Source organism: Macrotis lagotis, chromosome 1, assembly GCF_037893015.1.
Source record: "Macrotis lagotis isolate mMagLag1 chromosome 1, bilby.v1.9.chrom.fasta, whole genome shotgun sequence".
Lineage (NCBI taxonomy): Eukaryota > Metazoa > Chordata > Mammalia > Peramelemorphia > Peramelidae > Macrotis > Macrotis lagotis.
Window position 1 is genome coordinate 235,659,576 of NC_133658.1, and position 14,467 is coordinate 235,674,042.

The following is a 14,467-nucleotide window of genomic DNA, read 5'->3' on the forward strand; positions in this document are numbered from 1 at the left end:
AGCAAATTAGTTCTTCCCTCATAGTAAGAAGTAAGTCTGGAACAAAATTTTCTCAAATTGATGCTTCCAACTTTAACTAAAGAACCTAGTAGGTTGGGCCAAGTCCAGGGAGATAATATTAAATGGAAATAAAATTAAAGTGAACTTGGACTCAAAAAATGAAGTTTACAAGTACAAAAAAGGTATAGTTATTTAGACAATATAGGAAATAGTTTTTAAATTAATAATTTAGGAACATTAGTGGTCTGCAATTATGTCAACTGGGTGACATGGCAGCCCAAAAAGTGGAAGCAACCTTAGTCTATGTTAAAAGACTGAATTCTGAACTAGGACGTCTTGCTCTATTCTGTCCTAGTCAAATCATACTGACTGTGTTATGTTCATCCCTGGGTACTACATTTTAGGCAAATCATTGATAAACTTGATTTCAATACAGAGGGTGACCAAGAAGTGGGACTAGAGACTAAATCATATAAAGACAAGAAAAAATTGCACTCCCAAGAATTCTGGTGACTAAAAGAGAGAATCTGGCATAGGTCCAGCAATATTAAAAGCAGAATAGATTATCAAGAAGCGTGATGCTGAAGATAGGCACCTAGAAGGGGGGGAGCAATGGATTAGAAATGGGATAGGCAACAGGTAGCAATTTGAAGGCACTGTTTCATGACTTAAGCAAATGTCAAACTAATTCAGTAATAGGAAATAGTACTTAATGATTTACCTCAACCACAGATTTCCTTCTTCAATGAGTCATCCTGACATGGAGGTGATCCTGGGTATTCAAAGGCTATGTCCATAGAGCACCAGCCCTAGCTAGAAAGATTTTGAAATGGGGCCTGGCACAAGACTGCGTTTGTGGTCTGGGGCCTGCCTGGTTAAGTACACAAATGCTCATCACCAGAGGATTGGCTGCCCAGTGTTGATTATTTTATTTTATTTTATTTTTTGGCCACAGCAATTCATGAAGATGACATGGCATATTAGAAAGAACCCTGGATTTGGATTCAGAGTGGCTGACTTAGAATTCTGGTTCTGTTAATTGTATATTGGACAAATTAGTTAACATTCAACCTCAATTTCTTCTTTTGTAAAATGAGAGGTTGAACTAAATGATTAGTGACATCCCTTTTAGCTCCAAGTCTATGATCCTATGAAATTCAATATGTATATTTTAAATTTATTCAAATTGTCTGTTTTTTCCTGTTTCCTTTAATGAATTTATTGAAAATGTTTCAATGACCCTGTTTTCTTTTCTTTTTTTTTAGCAATCCAATTGCTATTTCATTCCTCCCTTTTCCAAACTGAGAAAAAAAGGAAAACAATGTCTACTTAAAAAATATGTATATTCATGCAAAACAAATTCCCACATTAACCTCATCTGAAAATGTATGTGTCATTTTACACTTTGAATTCATCACCTCTCTGTCAGATTTGAATAATGCCAGTTTCTATATAATTTTAGACAAGTCACTACTTGGATCTCAGCTTCCTCATCTATAATATGAAGGGACTGAACTAGATTAATTCTGATGTCCATTCTATCTTTAAAGTCTGTAATCTTATGAAGGCCATCGGTTAAGCCAGAGAAGAGTTGAGATATATACCAGTAAAGGAGTTATTCACACTAGGAAATCATGGCTTCTTGAAGTGCCAAAGAACTCTAGGAATATTTCCCAGAATCACAGAACTGGAGAGTTGAAAGGAACCTCAGTAGTGGACTGAAACAATCCACATGTGAAAGGAATCCTCACTATAAAATCCCCAACAAGTGGTCAGCCAGGCTTTACAAATTGTTTATTCTTGAAGAATACTTTTTGCCTCAGTTTCCTCATCTAAAATTTTCTGGAAAAAGAAAGACAAACCACTCCTGTATCTTGTGTAAGAAAACTCCAAATAGGGGCAGCTAGGTGGTGCAGTGGATGGAGCACCGGCCTTGGAGTCAGGAGTACCTGGGTTCAAATCTGACCTCAGACACTTAGTAAATACCTAGCCATATGGCCTTGGGCAAGCCACTTAACCCCATTGCCTGGAAAAATCTAAAAACAAAACAAACAAACAAAAAAAAACTCCAAATAAATTCATAAAGAGTTGGACCCAACTAAAATGACTGAACAGAAACAAGAGTTGAAGGTCTCAAAGAAAGCTCACTTGAAGCAGTTCAATTCACTTTGGACCATTCTAATTGTCTGGAAGTTTTTCCTGACATCAGGAACTTTTGAGCATAGTTCTCCATGGAGGTGAAAGACAGATGGAAAGATCTCATATGTACAAAGATATTTATAGCAGCACTTTTTTCACAGTAGTAAAGAACTGGGTGAAAAATAGGTGTCCATTAATTGGGAAGTGTTGGTGCAGATGATAGAACTTAGTGTCAGGAAGGCCTGAATTTGAATCCAGTCTCAGACACCATGTGACCTCAGGGAAGTCATTTAACTGTTGTGAGGATAAAATGAAATAATATTTGTAAGGTCCTTTGCAAATGCTAGTTATATAGAGCATTCAGTATATGAATATCATTATATATTGCAATGCTAGTCATATGTAGCACTTACTATATGGATATTAGTGTAGCCTGAGAAATGATTAATGTGAAGAATTCAAAGAATCTTGAAAGAATCTTATAATAGCTGGTGCAGATTAAAGGAAGCAGAAACAAAGGAATAATTTACATAATCACCATAATCATACAAAGTAAAATGACCCTGGAAGCCTTTGGGACTCTGATCAATATAATGAAAAATTATGACCACAGAGAATTTGTGAGGAACGCTTCTTTCCCCTCCCCAGAATAGCTGCCTACTATCAGTTCAGAATAAGGCAATCAGACACCGATATGACCAATGTGTTGATTTGTTTTGGTAAGCTGTATTTTTTTTTGTTGTGAGATTGGACTCTATATTGGAGGACAGGTGTGGACAAGGGGCAGAATCATTCAAGAGTGATATTTAAATATTTTTAAGTATACATAGCCAATACCCTGAGATTTCTTCACACTGTAGCTATAGTTTAGTTCTATACTACAACCAGTTGTGTGGACTGAAATGTGCTGGACATCATGGGAAAGAGATACTGCTGGAGAAGAGAAAGCCAGGAAGGTCTATAAAAGCAGGGATAGGTCTTTAGAAAAAAAATCCCCTTTTTTTTTGTCCTCAAGGCAGCTTGGAGGCAAAATGAATAGAATGCAGGGCATGGAGTAAGAAGACTCATCTTCCTGAGTTCAAATCTGGCCTCAGACACTTATTAGATGTGTGACCAGGGCAAAACACTCAACCCTATTTGCCTCAATTTCTTCATATGTAGAATGAGCTGGAGAAGGAAATGGCAAATAACTCCAGTATCACTGCCAAGACAAACTCTAAATAGGGAAATCAGGAGTAGGGTAGAACTGAAATAACTCAACAACAACAACAACCATAATAGAAGAAAGTAAGATAAGATAGGAATTACAGGAACCCAGATTAGGGCATTGGGGGGGGGGGGGAGAGAGAAAGAGAGAGAGAAGGAATGGGACACCCATATTACTCCAGCTTCTCAAATCAAATCACATGGAAAATCAACTATATAACTTATATAGATATCTGGTCCCAGACAAATATTAAGTTTGTCTTCTTGACATCCTTTAGAAATAATCAACACAAAGTATAGTTGAAATAGCAAAGTATAGGGGTCTGGTCTAAGTTTTGTGATTTCTAAATTTGTGAGCAAATCATTGTATTTCAAAGCTTCAGTTTCCTCAGTTGTAAAATGGAATTAAAATTGTCTGCCATACCTACCTTCTGTTGTGAGGATCAAAAAAACACAGATGTGAAAGTCCTTTGTAAATATCTTATAAATGTAAGGGATTATTATTATTGTTATTATTATTATTATTATTATCACCTGATTCCTCTCATCTTTTTTGACAGGGTTCGGACAGAAATAATTATGAAACAAATTGCTATCTTGCTGTTTTTCACTTATATTCAATAGTTTATGAAATATTATACAGGTAAAAGAAACAATTGTTTCCTATTATTGGGTTTAACTTCTTCCAGGTAGGTGAGACTTGTTTGTCTTAAAAGGTATTATGACTTTCCTTGAGACTTGGTTGGCTCAGGGGACCAAGGACTCATACTGTTGACTTCACTTCCTTTTCATGAGGGTACAAAGCAGGCACCTAGAGCAAGAGGAAGCATAGCATAGAGGTTTGGCTGGTGGATAAAGATGGGTAATACAGGCAATATTGCTTTCCTCAGCTGAATCACTTCAAGATGACGTCATAGCTTATCCCTGTGCACTATCCTTCCTCTGCTCTGGCTAAGCAAATCTCTTTTTTGCTAACTCTTTAATGATGTATGAATGACCCACTTTATACCAGTATCAAACCTAACCTACCAAGGGACTGGCCTGAGTCAAGTCTAGACCAGAACAAGGCTTCCTCTGAAAGCATCCTTCAGTTAGCTGCAAAAGCAGACAAGAACCCAGGAAGGATATGCATCTCAATAGGTTCCCAAATGATTTTGATTTATTCAACTAGGTCTCAATATTTTTCATTCTATAGAGCTTGGAGATGATGGATATCTGAACTAATAATACAGACTAAAATATTGTTTTCAATTTTTATGGATCAATATTCTGTTCGGGCAATTTAGGAAATTTTCCCTGTGACAATGGTTCTATTCTCTAGCAACATTTATTAGTTGAGTTTTCAAAGATATTTTAAGGTCTGTGTTTGCAGCTGTGAGGGTTTGTGATCTGAAAGGCTGTGACAGATAGCAAGCTAAAATTCTATTTACCTAGTCATAACTTTCTAGGTAATCAGAAGGTGCTAATTTTTTTCAGTCCATAGCAAAATATAACATAATTTTTACCATTTTCCTGCATAAGCTATGTTGATTACCAATCTTACCCTCCTTGGGGTTTACTCTCCAATAATTACTCTTGACAATGACCTGAACCTAAATTCCTATAATAAATCTCCTCTTTGAAATGTTGCAAATTTGTTGCAAAACAAATATGATGTTGCCCATGGAGGGTCTTTTGGTTCCATTCTTGGTCTTGCGTCTTTGCTTTTCATAGGCTTCATATTAAGGTACATCACTTTCTATTACATTAGATAGATGCAGCCGCAATAGTTTTTGCTATTGCTTGGTAAAGTGTTGTCTTTATTCTAAAAGTATTTTTGTTTTTGTAGCCTTTATTTCAGAATATTTCCCATCTCAGAAAACCCTCACAAAAGTTAAGTTGCCCCCCTTGAAAGATTCAATCTTGAAAAGTTCCATCCCATGGTGTGGAATCATGGGATTTTGCCCAGCTCCTTTGAAAAAGTTTGATTTAAGTCCACAAGGTTTGACTGAAAGATCATTTGCTAACTCTCAGAATTGGTGATTTTGTTGTCTGAGGATAGTCGTACTTCAACTGCTCCTAAATCCACCAATCTTTTCTTGCTCATACCTCCTTACTTTTCCTGAATGTGTCCTATTCTTTAGGACCATGGTGTTCCCACAAAAAAAGATGTGCTGTGTAAGCAAGCAGGGCAGCCTCTGTCCTACAATTGTTTTAACTCATAAGACCTCTTACAATGCACTCCAGCCCTAAGACGTTATTACCAAAGTCAAATGAATGAATGGAAGCTATCCAAGATTCTCCAGCACAAGCCTTCCCAGCACGCGTGCTTCCATCCTGGAAGCATGTCATGCTTTTCCTTCTAATAGCATATCCTCTGGGTAATCATAGATTATTTATAGCTCTTCTTCTGAGCTTGGCTTTAAGGCATAAGAAAGTTCTTTCCTTGATAAACAGAAATGAGGAGCTGTCCTCCTGAGGCTCCCTTATCTTCTACTACTCCATGAGTTTCACTTCCTCTGGCTCACATTGGTGGGTTCTGATATAACCCCAATCTGATTGACAAATGGATAGAACAATCTTATTCCTCAATAAAGTGTGATCCCAGGGCTGGAGTTATTAATAGCCAATCAGAGGATCTGTTAGCTATGTTTAATAAGCATGATGGTATTAGTAGAAAGAATGCTATCTCTAGAGTCAGAAAATCTGGGTTCAAATTCCATTTCATACATTTGTTCTTTGTGTGACCTTGACCAACTTAATTTCTTTGTTCCTCAGTTTTCTGATATGTAAAACGAGAGTGTTGAACTATTTGGCTTCCAAGATCCCTTCCATCTCTCCAACTCTCATCTCAAACTGAAATAGTATGCTTACTATCCCTGGTGTAGGTTGTCTCTCTGCCAATGCTTATAGCAACCCTTCCTCGAGTATAATCTTCTCAAGTTGCTGTAGCCAACCCTCTGAGGATGAGCTTTTTTGTTGTTGGTAGCTGTTTTTGCAAGGCAATGGGGTTAAGTGATTTGCTCAAGGACACACAACTAAACAATTATTAAGTGTCTGAGGCCCTATTTGAACTTAGATCTTCCTGACTTCAGGGTCAGTGTTCTCTGCACTGTGCCATCTAGCAGCCCCAGGATGAGTTTTTTTAAACCTAGCTAGGTTGGGCTTGTACTCAAAGTCATTTTGATTTTATAAGATCTATTGGAGTTTATGTTTAAGTGGCATAGCCTTCAATAACCCAGGATCATCTCTATTCCATGAAAAAACCTGAGGAGGAAAGCTTTGCTAAAGGTTGATATAGGATTTTTGTTTTTAGTCATGGTTTAAACAACTTTAATGTACAAAAACCAAAAACATCTTTCCCCCCACACCCCAAATTTCTTAACTTGATAAATTGGGAAGTGGAAGGGAATAGATTGTGGTTCTGTCTTTGTCCTTTGTCCACAAATAGTCCTGTCAGATTGTGGAACTAGTTTTGTTGGGTAATTTATTGTTGGTGAAACCTTGATTGGTGCATCCTTTCTAGAAAGTAATATGGAACTGTGTTTCTTAAAAGTGATGGCAATGGTCAAGCCTCTAAATATGTGTGTATGTGTGCATGCATATATGTATATATTTATGTAGGTATATACATGTGCATATAATATATGTGTATAAGCCTATATCCAATATATTGAATATATGAATGTGTGCATTTGTATATATTTTTCAAGGTATATGTCACATATATTATATATAATATATATGTGTATGTTCATGATACATTTCCACATATATTGAATTTGTGTGTTTATACACAAAGTATAAATTTTATATATTGAAAATGTGTGCATATGTTAATGGCATTTATCATATATATTTATTTAATGCATATATAACATATAAAGTGAATATGTATATTCAAGTCATGCATCACATATTTTGAAATTATATGTATGCATATATATGTGTGTATATGTGAAGCATCCATTCTTTATTTAGTGAATATATGTGTATATTTTTTCCAAGGCATAAATCCTATACATAAGTATGTGTGTATGCATGGATATATTTATTCAAGGCATAAATTTCATATAAATTTATATATATATATTCAAGGCTTAAATCCCACATATATTGAATATATGTATATACATGACACATACATCTCATATATATTTGGATATATGCATGTACATATATATTTTTTTCTTTTTATCATGGCATATATCCCAAAGAGATCAAAGGTAGAAAGATCTCACATACACCAAAAATTTTGAGTGATGATTTTTGCATAAGAGAAAAAACTAGAAATAAAACTGATTTTCATTATCTGAGGAGTAACTAAGTAAACTGTGATATATCAGTGTAATGGAATATAAATCTGCCATAAGAAATATTGCATTTAAAAAATTCAGAGAAACATGTGAAGACATACAAACTGGTGCAGAATGAAATTCCCTTTGATAAAGCAGATTAGTACCCTCTCTGAGTTTTATAATCTTAGAAAGTTTCTTAGCATCTTGAAGGGTGAAAGGATTCCTGGTTTGTGCTGGGAGGAATTGAAGTCTTCCTAAATTTGAAGATTGTTCTCTAACACATCACACTGCCTCTTGCTGATAAACAAACAAACAAACAATATCAATAATTTTAATAGCCCTATTCAAACTCTAAACTAGAGTCAAAGAACTGAGATGAGCAAAAGTATAACACTCCAAGCTCTATTGGTTCCTTCAGTATTCATTTGTGGTTGACTTTGAGCTCAAAACAAATAATCTTGGGCTGCCCACTGAGTCCTTAAACCCAACCAAAAGGCATCTGGCATATGTGAGATCTCTGAAGGCCCACACTCTCCAGGAGGCAGGCATAAGGAAAGACTCCCTAAAGAACATGTAATTTAAAGAACTCTGGAGGATGACTCAGACATTCCAGGCCTGCTTTTATTTTTCCCCTTTTTTGTTGATGTGTGAAATATAATTTTAGTAATTTTTTTCCTGATGACTTTTGAGTTTATAAGCAGTAATTATCAACTTGGGATCAGAGACCATCCCTAATCTGAACACAAGGCAAAACTTTGCTTTCTTCCAGTCCCCAGACTTCTTTAAAGACAGCCAGTTAGGACTTGAAGAAGAAGAACTTGGACCCTAGAAATGCTCTCCTGTGGACATCTATCAAGCAAGCCTGGAGATAAAATATGGCTTACAACTGGGAAAGCTTGAGTCCCTCCTCTGCCTTCTCTTTCCTTCATCTTCTCCAAGACTGGGCCTCTTCTGTGCTCTAGGAAGTAACAAACAGAAAAATATATATTTTTCATAGTAGATCTCAAATTGTAGGACTAGAAGGGAACTTTGAAGTTATCCGATACAATACACCTCAAGAAACTGAAGCCTGGAGAATTTAAATGGCTGATATAAAGTCATATAGGGAAATCACAGAGCTGGTATTTGAACTAAGTTCCTTTGATGCTAAATCCTGAGTTCTTTTTACTGGATAATACAGTAGGGAATTAGCTACCTGAGGAATTTATTTCCATGATGCCTTTGTGGGAAAGGGAGGGAGAGGCCCCAAGAAATATGCCAAATACCACAACCTCTGTCCATTGTTCCTATCTCACAGAGAGGTCAACAAAGTCAGCTTTATTGATTTCTTAGATAAAGCTATTAGTGTATCTGGACCAGTGGGGCTTGGAGATGATCAGATTTCAGCCTTTGATTGGGCAGGTGAGGAGACTGAAGTCCCTAGAGATGAACCTCAAAAGGCTACCTTGTCATTACCAAGACTTGCCAGTTTCCCCTTTGCATGTATGCCTCTTTCTCTCCTTGGACATTGCAACCACTCTGTGCAGACCCTCCTTAGCTCACACCTGGACTGTTACAATAGCCTTCTGGTGGCACTGCCTCAAGGCTTTCCAATCCAAAGCCTCCAATCCATTCTCCATTCGGCCACCAAAGTGATTTTCCAAAAATGCAAGTTCTTTCATGTGACACCCACCCACCCATTTCTTACTCAGTAAATTCCAGTAGCTTCCTATCACCTCTAGGATCAAATATAAAAATCTTCTGTTTGGTCTTCAGAACCCTTAAAAATCAAGTCCCACCCTCCACATTTCCAGTCTTCTTTCATCTTTTCCCCTTCTTACTGTGTGATCCAGTGACTTCCTTGTTCCACTAAGACATCACATCTCCCAGGGTCAGGCATGTTCTGTCCCTCATTCATGGAATACTCTCCCTCATCTCTGCTTTCTGGTTTCCTTCAAGTCCAAGTTAAAAATCTCATCTTCAGGAAACCTTTCCTAATTCCTCTTAATTTTAGTGCCTTACCTCTGTTGATTATCACATTTCATCCTGAATAGAGTTTGTTTGCCCATAAAGGTTTGTATTAAATTGTGAGTTTTTTGAGAATGATAACTGTGTTTTGCCTTTCTTTATATTACCAGCAAGTAAAACAGGGCCTAAGACATAGTAAGCATTTAATTATTGCTTTTTCACTGACTAACTGACTGATCCATCCCATACCTGAGCAAAAATCCCTTTACGAAGTATATGAACAAGACTCAACAGAACAGGTGGAGATGGGTTCTAGTTTCAGCTGTGTGACCTGGGGAAAGACAGTAGTATGTTAGAAGACCCACCTCTGATGTTTACATGTCCTTGGATAAGTCACCGAGTCTTAGACCTTAGTTTTCTCATCTAGTGAAAGTATTGGACTCTGAAAAGGATCCATCAATTCATCTGAAAAAGGACATCTGTAAAATGAGGGTTATCTCCAAAATCCTTCTAGACTCTATTCCAATAAGGGAGTGAGTCCCATACTAATTGACTTTGGGATTCAGGTTACAATCTATGATCAGATGACAGTTAAGATCCCAATCAGCTCTAAAGGTCTATGATTCAATATTTGGAGAGAGTCAAGAATGGGCCATTGGAGTATTACTGCCATTTTAGGATTTGACTCTTTGCAAGCATGGTTATTCCAGAAATGATATCTGTAGGTGTTTGGTGCTGTTGGTGATACCTAAATCCAACCTAAGAACAATAAGCCCTGCTCCTCACGTGTCAAATGAGGTAGGTTGTACAAGATAATCTCTAAATTCGCCTCCAGTTCCAAAATGCTATGTGACTTCCCTAGCCCATAGTCTTTCGCAAGCTAAATCCTTAGAGAATTCTAATCCTGCTTATACTGAATCTTGCCTTACACCACCCTAATATCCACCCACTCTTGGGAGACTTTGCAAACTGTCAGCTGGTCCATTAACAGATTATGGTAGGGAGAACTGCTTCATAGGCCCCAAGAGTGGGAAACCTGGGAACTTGAAGGAATTTGGAGTTTAGCCCAGAGAGTAGCTAGAGAGGAGAGAGACAGAGAGACAGAGAGAGAGAGACAGAGAGACAGAGAGAGGGAGAGAGAGACAGAGAGACAGACAGAGAGACATAGAGAGAGACAGACAGAGAGACACAGAGATAGAGAGACAGAGAGAGACAGAGAAAGGGAGAGAGGGAGACAAAGACAGAGAGACAGAGAGACAAAAAGATAGAGACAAAGAGTCACAGAGAGAGGAGAGAGACAGAGAGGCAGAGACAGAGAGAGGGAGAGACAGAGACAGAGAGACAGAGATAGAGAAAGAGAGAGACAGAGACAGAGAGACAGAGACAGACAGACAGACAGAGATGGAGAGAGAGAAAGAGACAGAGACAGAGAGAGACAGAGACAGAGAAAGGGAGAGAGAGACAGAGACAGAGAGAGAGAGAGCACATACTCTGGCAGGTCCAGCCCCACCCTCATTCCAGGGAGGTAACCTCATCCCAAAGCAAGGGCAGGCAGGCCTTGGCTCCTAAGCATCCTGGAGGAGGGGCTTCAGGGGTGGACCTAAGACAAGACCAAGGGCTTTGAGGGGAAGAAGGGAGTGGAGGTGAAAACTTTCCCACCGTTAACTGGATCCCTGGGGAGTACAGAAGTTAAGGATTGGAGCTGACCCCCTAAAATGACCATCATCCTGCTGCTTCCCTTGAGCAATGTCATGCAGAGTTATTTCTTATATCTATCTGGTGCTTTGAGGTTATAGAGTACTTTCACATTCGAACCTCCCAACAATCCCATGAAGTAAGCAAAGAAAGTATTGTCAGATTCATTGTGATATTGAAGAAATTGAGGTTCAGAAAGGTTATATCAAATCCCCTGAGGTCATGAGGCTAGGAGTGTGCTGAAGCCAGCATACTGGCTCTGGAGGGCAAACATTGTAAATCAGGGTTGGATTTGCTGTTTTGCTGATTGTCTAGATTCAAGAAAGTGATGGAAAAAATATTAAAAATGCAGATTAAACTTAAAAGTATAGCATGCATGCATTTTCCCCAGAGAGCTGGGTTGACCAGTGTACCATTGGACTTGGAGTCAGAAAGATTTGAATTTGTACCTCACTTCAGACACTTGCGAACTGTGTGACCCTGAGTTTGTCACTTAACCTCTCAACCTCAGCTTTCCCATTTGTAAAATGGGCTTAATAATAGTACCCACATGACAAGGTTTCTATGAGGGTCAAATGAAGTGGTTGCATGTATAGTGCTTTGAAAATGTTATAATGCTATCTGCATGTCAACTATCACTATCACTTCCCAGTGACTTCCACTCCCACAGAACCTGTCCTTAGAAGAAATGATTCCAGTTTACAACAAATAATTATAATTAAGGAAAACAAATAAAACTCTAAAAATGTATGATAAATAGCCTAGCACCCCTCTGCCAGTAGGCAGAAACCAAATGTCAATATTTGGCCACCAGTCCTCTAAAATCATTACAGGTCACTTGCATGAAGCCAAATCAGGAAATCCTTCATTTTCTTTTCTTTTTCCTGTAACTAAGTGACAAAATGGATTAAGTGCTAGACTTGGAGTTAGGAAGACCTGAGTTCTAATCCAATCTCAGATGCTTATTAGCTATATGACCCTGGAAAAGTCACCTAACCTCTGTCTGCTTCAGTTTCCTTAATGGTAAAATAAAAATAAAATACCTACCTCCAAAGGTCATTGTGAGGATCTGTTGAGATAATATTTCTTCCTTCCTTATACTATTTGTGGCCATTGAGTAAATTGTTCTGATTCTATGTTCTTGAGTCTGCAACAACTCACAAAGGCTGTTTTCAACTTTCTATGAATTCCTGACAATCATATTTTTTTAATATTGGTATAGCATTCCATCATATGCTTATAGGGCATTTTTGTTCAGGCAATCCCCAAACAAAGGGAACCCATGGGATCCTTCAATCATAGATTTAGAACTAGAAGAGAACTCAGTCATCTAATCCAACTCCCCTTTTACAGATGCAGAAACTGAGATGCCACTGAGTGAAATTACTTACCCAAAGTCACAGAGAGCAAGTAAATGGCAGGTCAGGGTCAGTTTTTTCCCACTATGTGGATAGAGCACTGGCCTTGGAGTCAGGAAGATAGGAGTCCAAATCCAGCCTCAGACACGACACTTACTAGCTGTGTGATCTTGGGTAAGTTACTGATTGCCTTGCATCCAGGTTCATCTCCAATCGAATTGGATCCAAATGACTCGGGAGGAGAGGCTAGTGACTTAGTACAGCACCACCTCATTTAAATCCATGCTTGCCATGGCATCACCTCCCTGATGTCATGGTCTTCTTCAAAAATGAGGGACAAACATTATTTCCATTATAACAAACAGCTCATTTTCCTTCCAAGTCTTTGCTAAACCAAAAGAAAAAAGAAAGAAAAAGAGAAAGTGTCTTTTGTCTCCTTTTCTGCACTACAGTAGAGAACATGAAAAGAGTTTTGGAATCAGAGAATGTGAATTCAAATCCTGACTTTCTCACTTGTTTTCTATGTGGCCTTAGACAAATCTCTTCATCTCTCTCTTTGGGCCTCATCTACACAATGAGCGTGAAGGATCAGGCAACAGCTAAGGTCCCCTCTAGCTAAGGTACTTTTCAATGATAGGGAATGGAAACATAAATTTATATACTTATTATACTCTTATTATATACTTATATTTATTTTTATATATTTATAATATATAGTACATAATTTATATATATTTGTTTATAATTTACAAATATTTGTTTGTATTTATTTATTATTCATAAATAATCTGTTTATTTATATACTTATTATAAGGATGTACTCAAATAATTTAACAAGGTGAGAAAGTTTGTATGTGAGGAATTACAGAGAAAGCTGGAAAGACTTGAGGAACTGATGCAGACCCAAGAGAAAATCAGGAGAATAATTTCCACAGTGACCATCTGGTCTTATTATCTTTACTTCCACCCTATAGTCTATACCTATAAGCCTGTGGCAGTGACAAACCCCTCTCTATAATGGGTGAAGAAAGTACAGAGAAAGAATAAAAACTTTGCGTCCCCCTCCCGGCCTTCATTTCACCTCCCCCATCATGATGCCTCCTGCAGTCAGATCCCCAGTTATTTTTATCTGATGGTGCCTTTGTTAGCCCAACAGGCAGCGTGTGGTTGCCGTTGACAGCTTGCAGGCAGAAAGCATGAATTTCCTGTGTGGCTTCTTCCTTCTTCCTCATACATGCTCTGAGGCTTTCTGTATTATGAATTGTGCTAATCTAATATCTCACCAAAGTCTAACTAAGAACCTCAGATGATAAAACTTCAGATAAATAGCTTTCCTCAAGTGGGATAAAGAGTGAAACAATAGGAAAGGGGAAACAAACAGCTGTCCCCTAAACGAATTTTTAGACTTGGCTTAGTTTTTTACCCTCTTGTCTCCTCAAGATTCTCCTCTTCTTCTCCTCTTTTTATTTTTCGACTTGATTTCCTATACAAAGACTATCTTATTTAAACTAGGAGACCTCTTTCTCTAGTCATCTCTTCCTGCCCAGCCTGGAAAAATAATAACAGTAACCTTAAGAGCTAAACTTGCTATTTCCTAGTTGAGTAACCCGACTCTGCACAATCTCTGGATAAATATTTGGGAAATCAGGACACTATGCAATACTTTCATCATGAAATTTCCTGGTATAGAGAATGGGCCTCAGTCTCCTCAGCTGTAAAACTGTAAAACCAGCTATTTTCTGAGGTCCCTTTGAAAAATAGTGGATAGAGTTCTGTACTTAGTGGAGGAAAATGTAAATCCAAATCCTCTTTAGATACTTCCTAACCCCATATGGCAAGTCATAG